Here is a 20544-nt window from a genome sequence, read left to right on the forward strand (position 1 = left end):
AATGTTGTGGCTGGTTTCAACCCTACAAGAGTTTGTCTATAATCATGGAATTTGGTTTGCATGCCCTGAGTGTCTCATTTCTGTTCTGAGGTGCAAATTAATGGGTCTCTACATGTGTGTCCCTTTCCACACACCTTTAGTGCCCTTATCTCCTGTTATTGACAGGGAAGTAAAAGCTTATTCAAGACAGGGGAGATTTGACGTCCCTGGTCTGCATTTCTACTAACTTCTGTCTTGTCAGGATTAAGTTTCATTTTGTTCACCATCATCCAGCCCATTACGGACTCCAAGCACCAGTTCAGAACATCAACAGCATCCTCATAATTAGGTGGATAAGAAAGGGAGAGTTAGGGATGATCCACCTATTGGTGACATTGCAACCCATATCTCCTGATGATCTCTCCCAGGGGCTTCATTTAGATATCAAATAACATGGAGGATAAGACAGAACACTGTGGTATCCCACAGGTCAACAGCTAAGAACATAAGAGAAGCCATGTTGGATCAGGCCAATGGCCTATCCAGTCCAACACTCTGTATCACACAGTGGCCAAAAAATTTATTTATACTCTGCTCCATATTTTTATCTAATCCCCTCTTGAAGCTGGCTATGCTTGTAGTCGCCACCACCTCCTGTGGCAGTTAATTCCACATGTTAATCACCCTTTGGGTGAAGAAGTACTTCCTTTTATCCGTTCTGCTCAGCAATTTCATTGAATGCCCATGAGTTCTTGTATTGTGAGAAAGGGAGAAAAGTACTTCTTTCTCTACCTTCTCCATCCCATACGTAATCTTGTAAACCTCTATCTTGTCACCCTGCAATCGACGTTTCTCCAAGCTAAAGAGCCTCAAGCGCTTTAACCTTTCTTCATAGGGAAAGTGTTCCAAACCTTTAATCATTCTAGTTATCCTTTTCTGCACTTTTTCCAATGCTATAATATCCTTTTTGAGGCGCAGTGACCAGAATTGCACACAGTATTCCAAATGAGACCACACCATCGATTTATACAGGAGCATTATGATACTGGCTGATTTGTTTTCAATTACCTTCCTAATAATTCCCAGCATGGCGTTGGCCTTTTTTATTGCAATCGCACATTTTCTTGACATTTTCAGTGAGTTATCTACCATGACCCCAAGATCTCTCTCTTGATCAGTCTCTGCCAGTTCACACCCCATCAACTTGTATTTGTAGCTGGGATTCTTGGCCCCAATGTGCATTACTTTGCACTTGGCCACATTGAACATCATCTGCCACGCTGACGCCCACTCACCCAGCCTCAACAGATCCCTTTGGAGTTCCTCACAATCCTCTCTGGTTCTTACCACCCTGAACAATTTAGTATCATCTGCAAACTTGGCCACTTCACTGCCTACTCTCAACTCCAAATCATTTATAAACAAGTTATAGAGCATGGGACCCAGTACTGAGCCTTGCGGCACTCCACTGCTTACCGTCCTCCACTGTGAAGACTGCCCATTTATACTCACTCTCTGCTTCCTATTAATTAGCCAGTTTTTGATCCAGCTATTAATTAGCCAGCTATGGGACAGAGCAGGAATCCCCCAACACTATGTTCTGTTACTGACCTCCATCAGATTGGACTTGAACCACTGTAACATGGTGCCCTTAGTCCCAGCACTGAAATGAGGCTCAGTAAGATACTATGGTCAATAGTATCACAAGCCACTGAGAGGTCCACTCCCCATCTAGTTTTTGATTGAAGTCATCAACCAAAGCAGTCTTTCTTCCAAATCTTGGCCTGAAGCCAGATTAATATGGGTGCAGAAAATCAATCTCTTCCAAGAGTCCCTGGTGCTGAAAGGCAACAACTCGCTCTATCACCTTGCCCAAGAATGGAAGATTGGAGACTGGCCAGAAATTTTCTAACATAGTAGGGCTCAGGGACTCCCCCCCCCCATCAAAACAGGCCTAATCACCGCCTCCTTGTGTACTAATGGTACATTTGCCTACTCTGTATTGAAATGATCATCCAGCTATATGTAAAGAGAAGCCCAACTCTGTGATGCAATGTTCATATGTAAACCATATGTAAACCAATAAATGGAATGGGCAATAACTGGGCAAAATTATCGAGAGGGCTGTGGCATTGCAGTTGCAGAGTTTTCTGGATGACACTTCCACCTTGGATCCATATCAGTCCAGCTTCCATCCGGGCCATGGGGTGGAGACGGTGTTGGTCGCCCTCATGGATGACCTCCGGCGACATCTGGATCGAGGCGGCTCGGCGGTATTGCTGTTGCTAGACCTATCGGCTGCGTTCGATATGGTCGACCATCGGCTGCTGACCCGCCGTCTCGCCGACGCAGGAATTTGGGGGCTAGCCCTACAGTGGCTCTCCTCCTTCCTTGAAGGTCGGGGACAAAGGGTGGCGGTTGGAGGAGAGATGTCCCGGAGACACCTACTTAATTGTGGGGTGCCTCAGGGGGCAGTTCTCTCCCCAATGTTGTTTAATATCTTTATGCGCCCCCTTGCCCAGATTGCCCGGAGACATGGGCTGGGTTGCCATCAGTACGCTGATGACACCCAGCTCTATCTATTGATGGGCGGCTGGACCGCCGACACCCCTATAAACTTGGACCGGGCGCTGCAAGCCATGGCAGACTGGATCAGGCTGAGTGGGCTGAAGCTGAACCCAGACAGAGGTCCTTTGCGTGGATCGCTGCGGGCTAGGAGGGGAGATCCCCCTACCGGCCTTTGACGGTGTGTCACTGGTACCAGTGCGCAGGGTCAAAAGCCTGGGAGTGTTACTGGAGTCCTCCCTGACAATGGAGGCACAGATAGCTGCCACTGCGAAATCCGCCTTCTTCCATCTTAGGAGGGCGAGACAGTTGGCCCCCTTCCTAGAACGTAGCGACCTAGCAACAGTGATCCATGCAAGGGTCACCTCGAGACTAGACTACTGTAATGCCCTCTACATGGGGCTGCCCTTGTGCTGAACTCGGAAGTTGCAGCTAGTGCAGAATGCGGCGGCCAGGCTGCTACTGGGACTGCCTCGGTGGGAACACGTGCGGCCCGGGCTGAAGGAGCTGCACTGGCTTCCAGTTATATTCCGAGTTCGCTACAAGGTGCTGGTTATTACCTTTAAAGCCCTATATGGCCGAGGCCCTGTCTACCTTAGGGACCGCCTCTCCCCACATGTTCCCCAGAGAGCACTAAGATCTAGCTCCCAAGGCCTTTTAAGGATCCCTGGACCAAAGGAGGCCAAACTGAAAGTAACAAGAGAGCAGGCCTTCTCCGTAATGGCCCCCCACTGGTGGAATCAATTACCGGAGGAAGTGCGAGCCCTGTGGGACTTTAGTCAGTTCTGCAGGGCTTGCAAAACCACCCTCTTTATGCAAGCATATAAGGAGCCCTGAAAACGATACCTAGCCATCGAAATATATCCACTGAACATAGCACCTTAATTTATTGTAGTTTTAACTTTTATGTAACCATTTTTAAATGTATGTATCAACTGTATTTTAAAATTGTTTTATGTAAATCATGGGATACCATGTCTTGTTAGCCGCCCTGAGCCTGCTTCGGCAGGGAGGGCGGGATACAAATAAAAGTTTATTATTATTATTATTATTAGTGGTCAGTCTTGCCTGTCCCCTCCTTCCATGCTTCACATGAGATGTCTACTTTTTATTTTGAAAGTGCCGCATGAGTCTTCATCCATTAACCTATTCCATCATTGTCTTGCTGATTTTTTAAAAAAGAAACTGTGTTTTTAAAGTGCAAAACTTCTTTGGAAATAGATGGAGTTTTCTGTTAATATTATAAGGGAACAGTGGACATCTAGCATATCTGGGAGGGGGCGGATTTTTTTTTGCAGAGGACTTCAGCCAAGAGGAGTAATGGGTAAGGAGTATATTTAGGTTACTTCCATATGGAAGTTTTGAGACAGGCTTCCACACTAGATCTTTCTCCCCCAGAAACTGGGGCTAAAGGTTAACTTTCTAAAGAAAGGAAGGATGTTGGGGATACAGAGGAACTACTAGTAGGTCATTATAAAACTATATAAATACAGCTATTACAATTTGTAAGCCAAAAAAACCTCTCTGGTGGCTCAGCAGGGGCATTGGGAATGTGGAGGAAATGGCAGCTGATGGACATAAGTAAGCACAAAACTCTTACATGGAAATCCTGTTACCATTGTAAATGCCTCTGCATACATAGCAGTGATAACAGAGCATCTTCATCATGTGGATGCAGACTCAGACTGATTGGCACTGATGGTGCGTGCAACAATAATGAGACTGTATCCAATCTTGCATCACCACCCAAAAGAAGTAATTTTGTCTTACTCTGAGTGATTACTCAGGAATATTAATGCATGTAGATATCAACATTAATACAGCTGTGATATAAGGCCTTTTCACATGAGTGGAGGATTGTTTTCTTTGAAGTGTCTCACCTGAGAATATTTGCTGTAGCACATCTCCCCACTGGCATTGTGGAAAACACCTTGGAACAACAATAATATCCATTCACATACCATCAGATTCTTTTCAGGCATAGATAATATTATCACACTCCATCCATTTGGGAAATGGCTGTTGTACTTTCATAGCTGTTTTGCAAGTTATTTCATTGTTTATGTTTAGAAGTTTGTCTGGGGTTGCTAGCTCTGATTCAGAAAATATCTGAGACTTTGAGGGTGGAGCCAGGAGCAAGGTTGTGACAAGTATGATTGAACTCCAAAGGGAGTTCTGGCCATCACGTTTAAAGAGACCACAATCCTTTTAAGTGCCTTCCCTCCATTTGAAATAATGGAGATGAGGCACCTTCTTTGGGGGCTCATAGAATTGAACCTCCTGGTCCAATGTTTTTGAAACTTAGGGAGGGTTTTGAGGAGAGGCACCATATGCTATGCTGAAAAATTGGTGCCTTTCCCTCAAAAAAAAGTTCTCTAAGAGCCTCAGATAAACACAGATCAATTATCCATTATACCCTATGGGGACTAGTCTCCATAGGGTATAATGGAGTACCCAGTGAACATTTCCTCCCCCCTCTCTGATAACCCTGAAGCAGGGGGAGGGCCTCCAAAGCAGAGGATTCCCTATCTCCAACTGGGGATTGGCAACCCTATTTTTTCCATTAGGGAGATTGTAGTTTGTTGCTTGGCAGACTGACCCTCTATACTGAGGAGAGAAAGTGGTGTAGAATGGAGGGTAGGGCTGCCAAGCCCCCAGTCCAAGTGGGGAATCCTCCTAGGAGTTTCCCAACCCGCCAGCCCACATTGGGCCGGTGGGGGGAACCGCCCCCAATGTCACCAGTGTGATGATGTCACCTGGAAGGTACAATGGTACAACAGGTACCATAGAGTTTCCCTCTCCCAAATGGCTAGAGCATCTGGGAAAACCATAGAGTTTCCCCGGAAACAGCTAGAGTGGCTGCCGCACGATGTCGCCAGCACAATGACGTCACTCGCGGGTGATATTGTGTCCTGCGTGCTTTGCACACAAGTTAAGTCCCCACTGGAGGCTCCGAGGGACTTGGCAACCCTAATGGAGGAACAAAAATAGGAGAAAGTAAAGCCAGGGCTATAAGGGAACAGAATAATAAAACCTGCCTCATATTGTCTCCTAGCCTAACTTTTGTTAAACAGATCACAAACGTACACACATAGGAACATTAGAGAAGCCATGTTGGATCAGGCCAATGGCCCATCTAGTCCAAAACTCTGTCACACAGTGGCCAAAACCCAGGTGCCATCAGGAGGTCAACCAGCAGGGCCAGAACTCCAGAAGCCCTCCTACTGTTACCCCCTAAACACCAAGACTATCACTGCCCCAGACATAGTGTTCCATCTATACCTTACGGCCATTAGACACTGATGGACATCCATTTCATATGTTTATTCAATCTTATCTTGAAGCTGTCTATGCTTGTCGCCACCACCCCTTTCTGCAGCAGTGAATTCCACATGTTAATTGCTCTTCAGGTGAAGAAGTACTTCCTTTTATCTGTTCTAAACCTACAGCTCATTAATTTCATTAAATGCCCACAAGTTCTTGTATTGTGAGAAAGGGAGAAAAGTATTTCTTTCTTTACATTCTCTATCCCATGAATAATTTTGTAAACCTCTAGCATATCAGAGAAACACATAAGATTCTCCTGTGGGAATTCTCCTGTGAAGTTATGGAAAAGCAGAGAGCATGGGCCTGACCTGAATAGCCCAGGCAAGTCCATTCTTGTTAGATCTCAGGACAAGTATTTGAAGACCTCTTTGGAATACCAGGAGTCAGGAAGCAGAGGCAGGCTTTATTCAGCCACCTCTCTGAATATCCTCCATGCCCCCAGTAGGGATCAGTCACCAGAAGTTACCATGACTTCCAGGTGCACACACACACAATACAAAAATACCCCCCAAAAAAGGGAGGAAGAAAAGCAGAGGCCATGTACATGATAGGTGGAAACACCATCCTGGAGTGTCAAAAACTGCCTAATGAACAGAGATGAAGAGGAACAAGAGGCATGAACAGTTAGTCTTATGAGAGAGAGAATCCTAATTCATCATAATGGCAAAAGTGGAAACAAAGCAGGGGAAGGGAGACTGTTATGAACAACTTGCCAAGAGGAACAGAATTTTGTTGGTGGCTTGAGAGGAGTGCAGGTGGAGGTGACAATGTACCAGGAAATTATCCACCACTGCAAACCAAAATAAATTACAAATTCAGGATGTTAATGCCAAAAGGTACCCTCTTTCTAGGTCAGGGGTTTCAAAATTTTGCAAAATGCGTTCATTATTATCTCCCTTAGAGGTATATGCCACCTCCTTAAGGGGGCCCATCTTGCACTATAAGAACCACAGATGTAGACATAAAACAGAAAGTGGAATTGGCTCGTGTCCTGCACAGAATTTTCAAATGGGGAGTGAGTAAGTACTTTGCAGAGAAAACAAAATGGAAATGTTATGAGTTCAGAGTTAAATATTATAATAAAACAAGGAGGGGATTAAGCTCTGGCAATGGCTCTGAAGCATGCAGAGTAGAAGAAAGAAATTAGTAAATTCCTGCCTAATGACATAACACTAGTTAAGCATTTAATAGTCACAGAGGATTTTAATTACATTTCCCACATCTGAATCTGGAAATGCATATTGTTAAACACTGGCCTATAGAATTAACTCTCCCCCATGTCTCCCTTTTCTTCCTTGGAAGAGTTCAATACCATTTTCTAATTCAAAGCCCTGAAGAAACCAAGCATGGCATTTGTATTAGGAAAACAGTAATGGGATATGGAGCCTTTCACCTCAGGGGTCATTTTGTAGTGACCCCCAGTTATTATCATCTGATTTCTGTTCACAACTTCTGTGTAATGAGATGGAGGGGACTTGGACCAGCTCCTAGTGCCCAAGCACCTAAATATATCACACAGACACACTACCACAATTGGCACTAATTAGCCCCCTGCCTGACAGATATCCTCCACAGAGAGGCCAAGAGCCTAGTGAACCATGGAGAATGAACTCCTTTCTTCCTCAGTCCCTCAGGGCTCTGTCTTTTGGTCAGGTTGCAAATGAGATACACAGTAATGGGTCAGCCTGTTTTGCCACTTGGGAAGTTGAACAAGGACATAGCAACAGGATAACTGAGTGACAGAGAGCCAAACTACACATTACAAAACAGATCTGGATGGAGTCTAACAGCTTAGTAAAAGACAGAAATTGAGACTGAAGACAGAATAAAGGATTGAACCTTCTCACCCTGCCACTGCTGGTACAATCGTTGGCCTTTTCCGCACAGACTCCTACTCCATATCAGGTCAGGATTGTGCGCCGGATTTAGTGAAGAGTTCTGCACATTTCGCCCCTGATCAAATATTTGCTCCTTCTTTTCTGCCTTTACTGCGGATTTTTCGGTCCCCTGATTTTTGCGGCATCACCTTGTTTGTTCCTTCTTTAAAACAGCAGCTGTGTGTGCTGAAATCACACATTCGGGGGAAGATTGCCCGCCTCTTGGCAGATATTCATGCCCACCATTCTCACTCGTAATGACACATATGATTACGCTGCGAATGCTTTGCTTGCTACCGCCTGCAATGGTGCCTCGGGCTTCTTTTTTTAAAAACCTGCATACTGTTTGCGTTACAACACAATTTTGGACCATCTCTGAAGCATCATTCCAATTAAATGCCATGTTATTGAGAAATCGCTTGCTGCTCATTGCTGCTGAGCCGCAATGGTGCCTCATGATTTTTTTTTAAAAAAGACTGCAGACCTTTCGCGTTGCAACGTAATTTTGGGCCATTGCCCGCCGCTTCTGCAGTATCATTCCGATATATGCTATTTTGAAATTGATTCCTGCTCATTGCCACTGAGCCTCTGCATCGCCCTGTGAATGTTTTAAAATAATTTTAATCTTGCTTATTTGAATGTTTTGACTCATCCAACCGTGCATGGAGCACACACGTTGCTGTCCAGCTTCTTGTTTCACCCTCAAAATTCCTCCTTTTTATTGGGCTGTACAAATTTTGGTGTGTCATGCTTTGTTAACATTTCCCTGCATTCTGCCCCTGCCAGTTCATTAGTAATTATTAGTAATCTTTCCAGCCAGAGCGTGCCATCTCCTGTGCTTGTGACGCGAGGAGATTAGCTTGTTGGTCAATGAAAACACTGTCTTCATTGAAGAGGAGGAATGCAGATTCTGGCCATGGCATTTTCATCCTCAGAGAGTGCGCAAGGAAGTAATCATCACAGAGATTGTTGAAGACAAAGATATTGCCATTATTCCAAAAAGTGCCTACTGCTCCAAGCACACTCCGACATCTGTTTGTGAGCATGCTTGAGATAAAAGGTAAAGAAAATATGGCGTTCCCTGAACTTTGTTTCTTCAGAATCCCCACCACCACCAAAATTCAAGTAGTGGCGGCCAAATACTGATGACCAATAAGAATGCAGACAGAGATCAAAGTGCCTATTGGTTACGCTATAACGTAACCACGCATGCAACCAAAAAGAAAAAAGAAAGGGGTGGAGTCAGACGCCTAGAAAAAGGGGGAAAGGAGCAAAATTTGTGAAAGATTAGTCAGTGCAAAAACATTTGCTCCGGACAACACACTAAAGTTGAGGCGGTAGTGCGGAAACAAAATTTGATCTAGGGAAAAATAGACCTGCGGCACACGAGAAGCAAACAGACCTGTGTGGAAAAGGTCTTTGTGATAATACAGCCTGGCACTATAACATATGAATAGCCATTCATAAATATAACTGAGAGAGTGACCTGCCACACACATTGTGTCTTCATGCATCAATGCAGGTACAATGCAGTATGTTGATGACTCACTGTGAGGCATCTGGGGGCGAGGCAGCTTTATTTCTTTCTCAGCTCTCAGAATTGTGTAGATAATGCTACCCAGATGCTGTGCTAACAGTCAGTCAAGTGAGGCAGATGAAACCTCCATGTTCAGAGGAAGTACACCTTGCTGGAGAACAAAAAATGGAGGAAGACTGTATGTGGGCTTTTCAGAAGCACCAAACTGGCCATTGTTAGAAACAGGGTACTAGACAGCTGGTTGGACCCTTTAGGCTCTCTTGATATTTATATCTTCCTTGAAAGAGAGGATATAAAGATTGCCACCTATTGTTGAGATGAAAAGCTATTTTAAGGCAGCCAAGAAAAATACTAGACAAGACTTAAAGATGTTATAAAATTACATAACAGCAGCCATAGCCAAAGTAACCGTTTTTATCACATACATACCGTTAGAGTCCTAATAACAGCAAATAAAACTACTTCTGCTTGGCACCTAAAAGTCACTAGTGTAGGCATCAGGCAGGCAAATAAGAGGAGAGAATTTCATAAACAGCATGCCACTAAAAAAAAAAAAAGCCCTAATCTCAGTAGGCAAGGGCCTACAGAAGATGACCACTGATAAAGATTGTAATTGCTGAGCAGTTGAAGTTTCTAAATGGTACAGCATACTGCAGCAAACTAACTTGGATGTCACCAGAGTATGAATAACTGATCTTTTCGTTTCTTTCCCCCCAGGAAAGGCTGTAACTGGTGCATCTTCATGGATTTAATAGAATGTAGGACTTGGATCTGAACATTTCAGGTTCCTATTCTCTCTCAGTCTTATTTAGCCTTGGGTAAGTCACTGTCTTTCAGTACCCCCTTTAAAAATAGCAATAATAACCTGTTTTACAGGACTGTTGTAAAAATTGGCACACAATTTGGATAGATACTAAAAAATCAGCCATTTGGTCATTCTAATTAGATTTATATATGACAACCGGAATGCAGTTTCCAAGGCAAACTAGAGGCATCAGTGGCCTTGGTGGGTATCAGTGGATTTAACCTGGACTTTTCATGTGTGTTCTGTACATGAATTTATAACCAGATGTTACTGTCAAAATGAACCTAACATTCCTGATGGGCTTTCAAAGCAGCCCATAAAGCCTTTGAGGAAGCCAGAAATATTTGTCAGCTTCTACTCTGCACTGAAAATATTTGTTGAAAGTGCAGCATCTTCCCTACACCCCTGGGAGGATTAAGGAGGACTGGTTTCTTTGAAAAGGAGGGAGAGAGAAATTCCATTCAGTGTGTTCTCTACTCTGAGTCACAATTGAACTCCACCTCCTTGCCTCTTACAGAAATGGTAATGAGATGGGGAGGGGGCAGCAAATAGGACAGAAGAAAACTGCTTTTGGCCTTTCTCCTGAATGGATTAATTTTTCTCACACAAGATAAGATGGTGAGTGTATATTCTCTGCTGATGGACATGGTGGAAAGTGGTGACCCTTTTTCATTCCCCTGGGTGCAGCTGTACCACTAAGAAAGGCACAAAAACAGTCCTACTCATTCACCATCAGACACATGCAAATTGTTTGCCTTGGGGCTAGGCTGTATCATAATTTTATAGCACTAGTTTATACCAGTGTTTCGTCAGTGTAGAGCTGCATATATCCATCCCACCAACACTTCTCTACGTCATTTTTCCAAGTCAAAGTGTCGCAGTGTGATTAATGTATAATTATTAATGCTTTGTTTAAAAATCTCTTTCCTCTGAAGTCACTTCTTTTTTAAGAGCTCCTTTCTTTCTCCCTACCTGCCTATAAACTACTGCATAACCTGTTGTATCTTTTGCAGGACACAACATTTTATCTGGGGGATTCATGTTGTTTGCAGAGCATGTGTTTAAGATCCTTCCCTCCCACACACACAACAAAAGACTGTACTAGTTCTGATTCCTGCCCAAACCACCACAATGCCTATGTTTATTTTTAAGCAAAAGTATACCAATAAAAGTGAATTCTTCATGTTTATGATCAGAATCTTTCCTAAACTAATCTCTCTCTCTTTCTCTCTCCATTACAATGTGTGTCTTGTCTTTGTGTGTTCTCAGACCCATTGCCCTCTCTGGCCCACAAGAATGATGCCCTGTTTATTTGTTTACAAATAAAATGTTGACCCAACATCAGGACTGTGGAATGGGTATTTAAATAAATCCAAGACATTAAAAACATTCCTTAGTAGTGGCACTAGCTTTAAAGGTGTCACTCTTTGCCCTTTGTCCCGCCCAGCCCAGGCGAGGACTGAGCGAGGGGGACCCCCCCTACGCTCGCCAGCCGTTTCCCCCCCCCCCCGAGAGTTTCCCACACCTCCCCAAGCCCCCGTGGCGGCCCCGCCGCTCACCTGGGCCGACGGAGCCCCGGCGGTGGCCCGAGCAACGCCCCACAGCCGACGTGCTCGTCTCCGGGTCCAAGGAGCGTGGCCAGAGTGAGACATCAGGGAGCAGGAGGGAGAAGCCAAGCCCAGTGCCAGGCAAAGAGAAGGAGAGCCGCCTGACCCGCGGCGGCGAGAGACGCAGCACCCCTGCATGCTGCAGAGGCCCAGGACGCCCAAGGCATGCCCAGGAAGCCCAGCCCCGGCACGCCTCTCTCGGGCGTCCGGGGCTTTGAAGGGGGGTGGAGCCAGGGAGGGGTGGAACCCAGGAGGGGGGAAGGACTGGGACGGGAGGATAAAAGGGAGGGAGGCAGGAGGTCGGGGAGGAAGCTGGCCGGTGCTTTTTGAGGCTGCCTCCAGAGAGAGAGGGACAGGAGCTGCTGCACAGCCAGAAGGGGAACGGGGGCCTGTGGTGAAGTAATCTGGCTCCCACCCTTGTTTCTGAGACCTCCGGGGAACACCCACAAAGCACCCAAGGGGGGGCCGCCCGGGATAGAGGGACAACGGCTGCACCGGGAGACCGGGAGGGGGGCCCGGGGTGTGACACCCTTTTAGATCAGGATATGCACTACAACCCTACATAGTTACCCCAGCCTAAACCAATTCAAATCAATGGTACTGAAATAATTCTGCATAGGATGGCACTGCTAGTTGTTGTCTCATTCATGTACAGTGAGTGGAGATGGTGATTGGCATAGCATCAGCTATCAGAAGAAAAGTCAAGTTCAGTGAGCCCTCTTACTCCTGAGATCATCTGTCACCAGAGCCAGCGCATGGGAGTAGGCAAACTAGGCGAATGCCTAGGGCGCCAGCTACCAGCAGGGATGGGGGGTGGGTGCCTCCTCCCCACTCATGCTGTCCTCGAGTCCCCGAGCCCTGAACGCGGTGAGCGCTGCAGAGGGAAACCAACCGGGGTTTTTTCTTGGCTTTAAGGGATCTCCCGGAAGACCTCCACTGATCCCTTAAAGACAAGAAAAAATGGGGCTTTTCCTTTCCAGTGCCTGCTGAACTCAGCCAGCGCTGCAGAGGGAAACTGACTGGGTTTTTTACTTGGCTTTAAGGGGTAAGGAGAATGCCCCCGTCCCCTTAAAGCCAAAAAAAACAGCTGAGCGCTGCGGAGGGGATGTGCTGAGCATCTGGTATGATGACATTACATCTTGGTGATGTCATCATGTTGTGTGCGCGCTTTGTACATGCGTGAGAAAGCTACTTGTGGGGGCATGCATTGGGGTTCTGCCTCAGGTGACAGACCCCCCACGCGCCTGCCCTGTCTGTTACAATTTTCCAAATTGGGGTTGGGGGGGGGACCTAGGACCTTAGCAATTATAGGAATATTTATTTATTGACATTTTCTCTTGTCTCCTTCATGGAGCATGGGTTTGTATGCCTGGAGTTATCCCACTCTATCCTCATAAGAGCCTTGTGACATAGATGGGACTCAAAGACAGTGACTTAACTATGCTCACTACATGAGCTTCATATTTGAGAAGGAATCTGAACTTGGTTTCCCATGTCCAAACTCAACACTCTATCCATTGTCTGACATCATATGTCAAAATTATGGCAATGCTGGATTTGCTAAGAGGTTGGACTGTAGCAAAAGTGGTTACAGTAAATTGTACAGTTTATAGTTTCTGTGTGATCAACTGTATGAGTCAAATAATTGCCCATTTTGTGTGAAGCAGATGGATTACTCTTTCTTTCTTTCTTTCTTTCTTTCTTTCTTTCTTTCTTTCTTTCTTTCTTTCTTTCTTTCTTTCTTTCTTTCTCTCTTTCTTTTTTACTTTCCTTTGTTGGATGACTAATAGTGCCATCCTAAGCAGAGTTACACCCTTCTAGGTCCATTTGAGAAGGATTTAGAGTTTAACTGTGCTTAGGATGCTACTGCCAATTATTCTCTAAATTGAATGAAGCCTTAAGTAAAAAGTTCATGTCTTTTTTCCACAAGTAGGATGCTATAGTCAGAATGAAGTCAAGCAATCCATAGAAGGTTAGCATGTTATGTGGGTGTGATTTAATGCAGAGAAATTAATCTGTTGTATGGATATGATTTAGCCTGTTCCTCCCTAAATTTAGGGATTGTTCTAAATGTAAATCTTCCAGCTGTGCACTTCTAGCTCCAAATTTGCACAGAGCCTTTTCCTTGGCCAGATTCAATACCCTTCCATCAGCCATTTAATCTGGCAGATTTCAAGGGACTCCCTATTTGAGTAGGTACTGTCCCTGTAAAATGGATTGAGTTGAGACTATCGCCCATGTTCTTCTCCAATGTCCTCTCTATTTGGCAACCTGCTGGGATCTTTTATATCCCATATTGGCCCAAATTTTAGAGACGCCGGATGATTTTAAGGTTCTTTTCTTGCTTGTTAATTCTGATTCGGAAACAACTGAAATAGTAGCAAAGTTTACAGAGCTATGGTTACTCGTCCTGATAAGTAGTACTATGTATCAGGTTTTACTATGTTGTTATCTTGTTTATATCTTGTAATCCTAATTTTGTTCTGTATGCATTCTGTACTCTCCTAATCTGTAACCTGCTCGACCCTCTACTTTATATTTTTATATATGCCAATGTCTTGTAATAATAATAAGGATATGATTTAATGCATGGATTTTGTCAGATCTCTGAAGCTATGTAAGGTCACCATAGTCCAACATTTGGAAAGGAGACCACCAAGGAATACCAGGGTCATGATACAGAGGCAGGCAGTGTGGCAAAACACCTCTGAATGTCTCTTGCCTTGAAAACCCCACAGGGTCGCTATAAATCAACTGTGACTTGTGTGTGTGTTCCTTCTATATACACTGGAAGAAAGGTAGAACAGATTGTTGTTGCCATTTCCAGAATTCCCCTCTCGAAGCCTTTGGGTGATGGCAGTAATGCCAGTCTCTCCCACCCTATAGGTCTTGCTAGTTGATGCCACATTGGTCATTAATGAAATATAAACTACCCCTGATCCAATTGGGGATGAGGTTTATGAACTGATGTGTGCTATCAAGCTCTGGCTGAATAAATCTTCGTTCGCGAAGCCAAGCCGAGAGAGAGAGAATGAGTGCATTAACCCTGAGGGGTATTCAGTGCAGCACTGACTGCAGCTGAGAGCCAATGTGGTGTAGTGGTTGAAGTACAAGAGTAGGATCTGGGAAATCCAGGAATGAATCTCTGCCATGGAAGTTCAGGACCACCCTTTCTCAGCTTAAGCTACCCTCCTCCCAGGTTCTTCTGAGGATAAACAAGCAGGAAGGGAGAAAGACTAGTTTCTGTTCCAACCTCTTTGTTTCAATCACCTGCAGCACAAAAAAATTGCTTACCCTCAAATTAATCTGGACATAGAATTGCACTCAATGGCTGGTTTGGGGAAATTTCAGTATTCATCCTTCTCTAGTAATGTAGTTCATGATGACTTCAAAGTCACTATTCCAGCTATTTTTAAATAGAATGACTTGGCTCTATTTGGAAATGTTACTGAATCTGGATTTTCTGTTTGGAATCTCCTTTCAGGAATCTCTTTCAGATTTTATAAACTCTGAAGCAAATTCCAGTGATCTATGAGTGATCCTTGAGGACTTAGCATGGCAGTAGGTGACTGTGCAAAGGTAAAAAGCCTTCAAGTTCTGCACAGCATGATTGTGCTAAATTATCACAGATCTCCTTGGATGTGGGGCATGCATGGCCTTCAGAATGACTGAAGCATCAAGAACCACTGGAATATGTCAAAGCCTTCTCAGCTAATGATAGAATGCACCTGTTTACTTGGCTATGTTTCAGGGAGACCATAACTTTTCTGCCAAATTATGTTTGTGGTGTACAGGGCCAGTTCCAAGTTTGGAGTGGGGGAAGGGCATGGGAAAGAGTGCTCAGGGGTGCCCTCTCCACTGCCACCTTCAATGTCACCCCTTGCCAGGCACCTGCTCATCCATCTGGGTGGTTCTCCACTATTATCCAACAACATGTCCTCCCCTGTAAACCCTCTTGCCACTTGTGCTCCCAACTATATGCATCACTTGCATGCCTTTTCTTTAGTAGTGTTGGCAGCATGTTCAGCCATAAGACAGGACAATCACATGGGCAAGAAGGGCAGTGGCAGCGGACTCTGATGGAAGGTCTGGGTCTTGGCTGCTATCCCAGTCTTGGGTATGCTGATGCCAGCCTTGGTGGTGGAGCTCAACTGCATATCTGAAGAAAGCTGCATCAGTGTCTTGCTGCCCAATACATGCTACATTGTATGTAGGGATGCAGCAAAATTTGCTGCAAACATATTCCACAGTTGAATTGACATGGCTTGGTAGCTGCAAGGACAGTGAGCTGATCCCCAGATTTGTTATTTTGGCAGCAAATGGCCTAAACTATTTGATAACTAGTTTCCCGCTGCATATTAGCTGTGCTTGCTAGTGTACAGGTGCTTGAGCATGTGAATGCAGCTAATCAGAGCAGTCCTTGCTGATGATGCATTTGTTTGCCTAGTATAAACTAGAAAGGCTTGTCCAAAACAGCCAGTCTTCCATTATAGATGTTGTGTGGCAATAGGCTGGGTTGCAGTGTGCATGCATAAATACCATTGTGCTATTTGGAAAAGAGTACAGAAACCCTCTGTTCAGCTACTAATGGATCACAAGAAGTTGAACTAATAATGGAAAAATCAGCTGCTTGCTTGCAACTGGTGATCAGGATGTGATTGAAACTGACTACTTTGAGACTTCCCAGAAGCATGCTTTGGGTGTTCTTTGAACGGAAAAGCAGTACATAAATTATGTAAACAAGAGAAAATTTATTTATTAATTTATCAGATTTATGTCCTGCCCTCCCCTGACAGGCTCAGGGCAGCTAACAACAGTTTTAAAACATTAGCAATTTACAAACATATTAAAATTAGATATATAAAAACATTTCCATACATATTAAAAATCCGAGATGGCAAGCTTCTGATTTCCATTCAGTGAGATTGTCAATGCTGAAGGTAATAGCCACCTCCCCCTAACCATTAAAGGCGAGTTTGAATAGTTCGGTTCTTACAGGCCCAGCGGAACTGTGGCAGGTCCCACAGGGCCCTAATGTTTTGGGGGAGGGCATTTCACAAAGTGGGGGCTGTTACCGAGAATGCTCTGGCTCTAGTGCTGGTCAGTCGAGCTTCTTTCGGTCCAGGGATCTTAAGGAAATTTTGAGACCCTGAACGTAGTGCTCTCTGGGGTACGTATGGGGAAAGGTGGTCCCGAAGGTAGACAGGTTCCAAGCCATATAGGGCTTTAAAGGTTATAACCAGCACCTTGAAGCAAATCCGGAACGCCACAGGCAACCAATGTAAGGCTTTCAACACAGGTTGAGTGTGCTCCCGTACAGTTAGCTCCATTAACAACCTGGCTGCTGTGTTTTCTTTAATTAAATTATAATTTAGTTAAATTAGATAATTAAATAAATATGTGTGAGGAAAAGCCCCCTTATAGAACATCAGGATTACCAGCTTGGTTGCCAGGGCACCTGGAGAAGTGACTCGCTCACGTCTGGCCAGGGAGTGTGGGTACACCTATCCAGGGGCAAAAGGGACTTATGCAGTACTATCAGCCATAACGCTACAAAGGCACTCTACACCGGTACAAGAGTGCCCACCAGGAGAACGGAAGGCTTCCCGTCATTCCCTATGATGTCCATCCCAGCATTGGAGCGAAGGAAACTGCGCCGCCAGGAGCTATCCAGGTGAACAGTTATGAAGTTCTGACCATGGAATCCACCGTGGAGGCCTGACACCACGCAGCCATCTTCCTACCAGGCTCAATTCCATTCCAGTGAAGCGAACGGCTCACGTACACACCAGATGTCACCTTTGACCTACAAGCAACCTACCCACCCCAGGAGTGGTTAATTGTCCAACCGCCACTTTCTTTGTTTAACAAAGAATGGTGCCCAGGAGAAGACAGAAGAAGAGGAAGACCATCTTCAACCAGAGCCAAGTTCCTTTGTACAAACTGGGTGTTACCTAGGCCATGATTTGACTCTCTATTGTCACCCTTTCAGATGTCCAATAGTCTTAAGCATCTCCCCACCCAAGTAATCTCTCTATTATTCTCCCCAACTGTCACTTTGGAGCCTCCCCCTGGTCCGTTTCAACCTGAAAGTTCTCTCAGGTATCCAGGATCCAGGCAAGTCCATTGGTCAAGAGCAAGCACCCAATTACGTGCCACCAATGAACTTTCTATTATATGGCCGAGGACCTACCTACCTGAGGGACCGTCTCTCCCCATATGAACCCCAGAGGGCACTGAGATCAGTTGGGAAAAATCTAATGACCATCCCCGGGCCGAGGGAGACTAAATATCAGAATACTAGGGTACGGGCATTTTCAGTCGCGGCCCCTACCCTATGGAACCGACTCCCCGAGGAGGTGCGGGCCCTGCAGAACCTTGACCAGTTCCGCAGGGCCTGCAAGACCGCCCTTTTTAAACTCGCATACCTGGACTGTTAAGAAGATCGGCAATTAAGCACCCGCCAATGCGGTTAAGACCACACCGCTGAATAACTGCACTTACTGGATTGTTTTAATGTTATTAAGTTAATATTTACTGTTTTATATTGTTAAATGTAAAAGTTTTAACCATTGTATGTTTTTATGAAATGTTGTTAACCGCCCTGAGCCTGCCGAGGTGGGGAGGGCGGGATAGAAATAAAAATTTATTATTATTATTATTATTATTATTATTATTATTATTATTGTCACAGTAGTCCAGCCCTTATGGTCACTGTGAAACCTCCCCTTTTCATGAGGTCATGCACCAGCTGACCACCTTCCTCCTCCCTTGTACTTCCCATCCCCTAAGGGCTCAAGAGAGTCCTTATAATCTGTGGACTAGCTACCCACAGGTGTGCTTCTATCAGTATCCCAACTTCCGCTGCATAGATCCATCCCTGATTCCTGATCAGTTTTGGGTCCCTTCTCCCACTTCCTCGTTGCCATTAGAGCCTTCCTTGAAGACTACAATAGGTAAATATCACCCTGTTTGTCTACCGATGTGTTCCCCTATCTCTCTATCTATGTTTCCTAGGACTGAATGTGTGTTTTGATGAGTATTTTATCTTGTATGGAAGCCTATATTTTTCTTAATAAATTTTAATTGTTTTTACTTAATTAGAGTCCCTAATCTGTTAAGCATTACTTTTCTGGACGTGTTAATCCTGTGTACACAGGTAAAACAATCCTGAGTGAGCCAGGTGCCCACCTGACAATTCCCCAACCTCGTTTTGAGGGCATTTTGGCTTACATATGCTGGAGTTGGTATTTTGCACCAACTGGGAATCAGGTGAATTGAGCATCACACCACGATGGTAACTTTTGTACTCCGGACAGATCACTGGCTTGGATCCGCCAAAAGGTTTCTGAGAACTCAGGGGATTTCTGCACTTTCAGCTTAGGTTTGCCAGGCCCATGCCTATGAATCCTAGGAAATGTTGTAGGTTGGAGCCTGGGAGACGGCAGTGTCATAAACACTGTGATGTCACAGCTCACCTGCCCCCTACCTTGATAATCTAGGAATCCACTCTCTTACACTTCCCAATCAGGTTACAATCAGGAAGTGTAAGAGAGAGGGAAGAATTTTGATTGGATAGAAGTGCTAGGACATGCATTAAAGCTTGGAGAAAGTCCAGTGGGTGAAAACAAGGCTCAGAACTCCTGGGTTCGGGAAGCCCGTTCAGCTTGAGCTTGCATAAGAGGACTTTCATTTTATTATTTCACACCAAAGAATCTTCCAGATGGATTAATGCTGCCTTCATGGTTTGCAGTCCACCACATTTGAGCACACTGGGAACATGGATGTCAGACCTGAAAGAGAAAGGGAAAAAAGGACTTACCTATTGAACTACTTACGGACTGAGATATTTAGTAGGCTGCATCCTCTTCCAGTTTACTGCTTTGTTTCATTGGTTTTCTCTGTTCAACAGTTGAACTAATAAGGAAACTAGTTATTTTGCTAATTTGATGTTTTATGTCTTTATCCCTTTAAGAAATCTGTTCAGGCAGTTTACACAGAAGTGTTGCTTTTAATCTCCTTCCACAATCCCCAGTTGGGGGCAGGGGATCCTCAGGTTTGGAGGTGCTTTCCCCCACTTCAGGGTCATCAGAAAGCAGGGGGGGATGTCTGCTGGGCACTCCATTATACCCTATGAAGACCGGTTCCCATAGGGCATAATGAAGAATCAATCTGTGAGTATCTGGGGATGCTGTTTTTTAAGGTAGAAGCAACAAATTTTCAGTATAGCATCTGGTGCCTTTTCTCAAAACACTCTCCAAGTTTTAAAAAGATTGGACCAGGGGGTCCAATTCTATGAGCCCCCAAAGATGGTGCCCCAACCCCCATTATTTCCAAATGGAAGAAAGGCATTTAAAAGGCATGTTGTCCCTTTAAATGTGATGGCCCAAATTCCCTTTGGAGTTCAATCATGCTTGTCACAACCTTGTTCCTGGCTCCACCCCCAAAGTCCCCAGATATTTCTTGAGTCGGACCTGACAACCCTACACAGTCTCAAACAAGTAACATTCTGCATAATGTGTTAGGGGGATAGAATCCTTATAGCAACACCATCTCCCCACCAGACAGACCTATGGTGATTTATCACCAAATATGTGGGAAACACCAAGATATCACTTTACGTACTTTGTCCTTCTTGCCCTCTGAGGACCAGTATGGCAGATATACACATGCATTAACAATGCAGTTTTAAACAGTTTCAGAGGGTAACCATGTTGGTCTGCAGTAGCACAGTCAGATTCAAGTTCAGTGGCACCTTAGAGACCAACAAAATGTTCAGGGTATAAGCTTTTGAGAGTTCAAGCTCCCTTTTGTCAAACACCTGTTTAAACAGTTACAGCTGTCTAA

General features: G+C 44.8%; 1 long non-coding RNA gene across 1 annotated transcript in view; it reads left to right on the top strand.

Annotated features, from left to right (window-relative positions):
• LOC132575907 (uncharacterized) overlaps positions 1-11279 on the top strand; it is a 37653-nt gene extending 26374 nt beyond the window's left edge. The window contains exons 3-4 of the long non-coding RNA XR_009555711.1: positions 10003-10103; positions 11104-11279. This is a non-coding gene — a long non-coding RNA (uncharacterized LOC132575907). The remainder of the gene's footprint in view (positions 1-10002; positions 10104-11103) is intronic.
• Positions 11280-20544: the final 9265 nt, after the last annotated feature.

The sequence above is a fragment of the Heteronotia binoei genome, chromosome 1 (genome assembly GCF_032191835.1).
Source record: "Heteronotia binoei isolate CCM8104 ecotype False Entrance Well chromosome 1, APGP_CSIRO_Hbin_v1, whole genome shotgun sequence".
In the NCBI taxonomy this organism is placed as follows: Eukaryota; Metazoa; Chordata; class Lepidosauria; order Squamata; family Gekkonidae; genus Heteronotia; species Heteronotia binoei.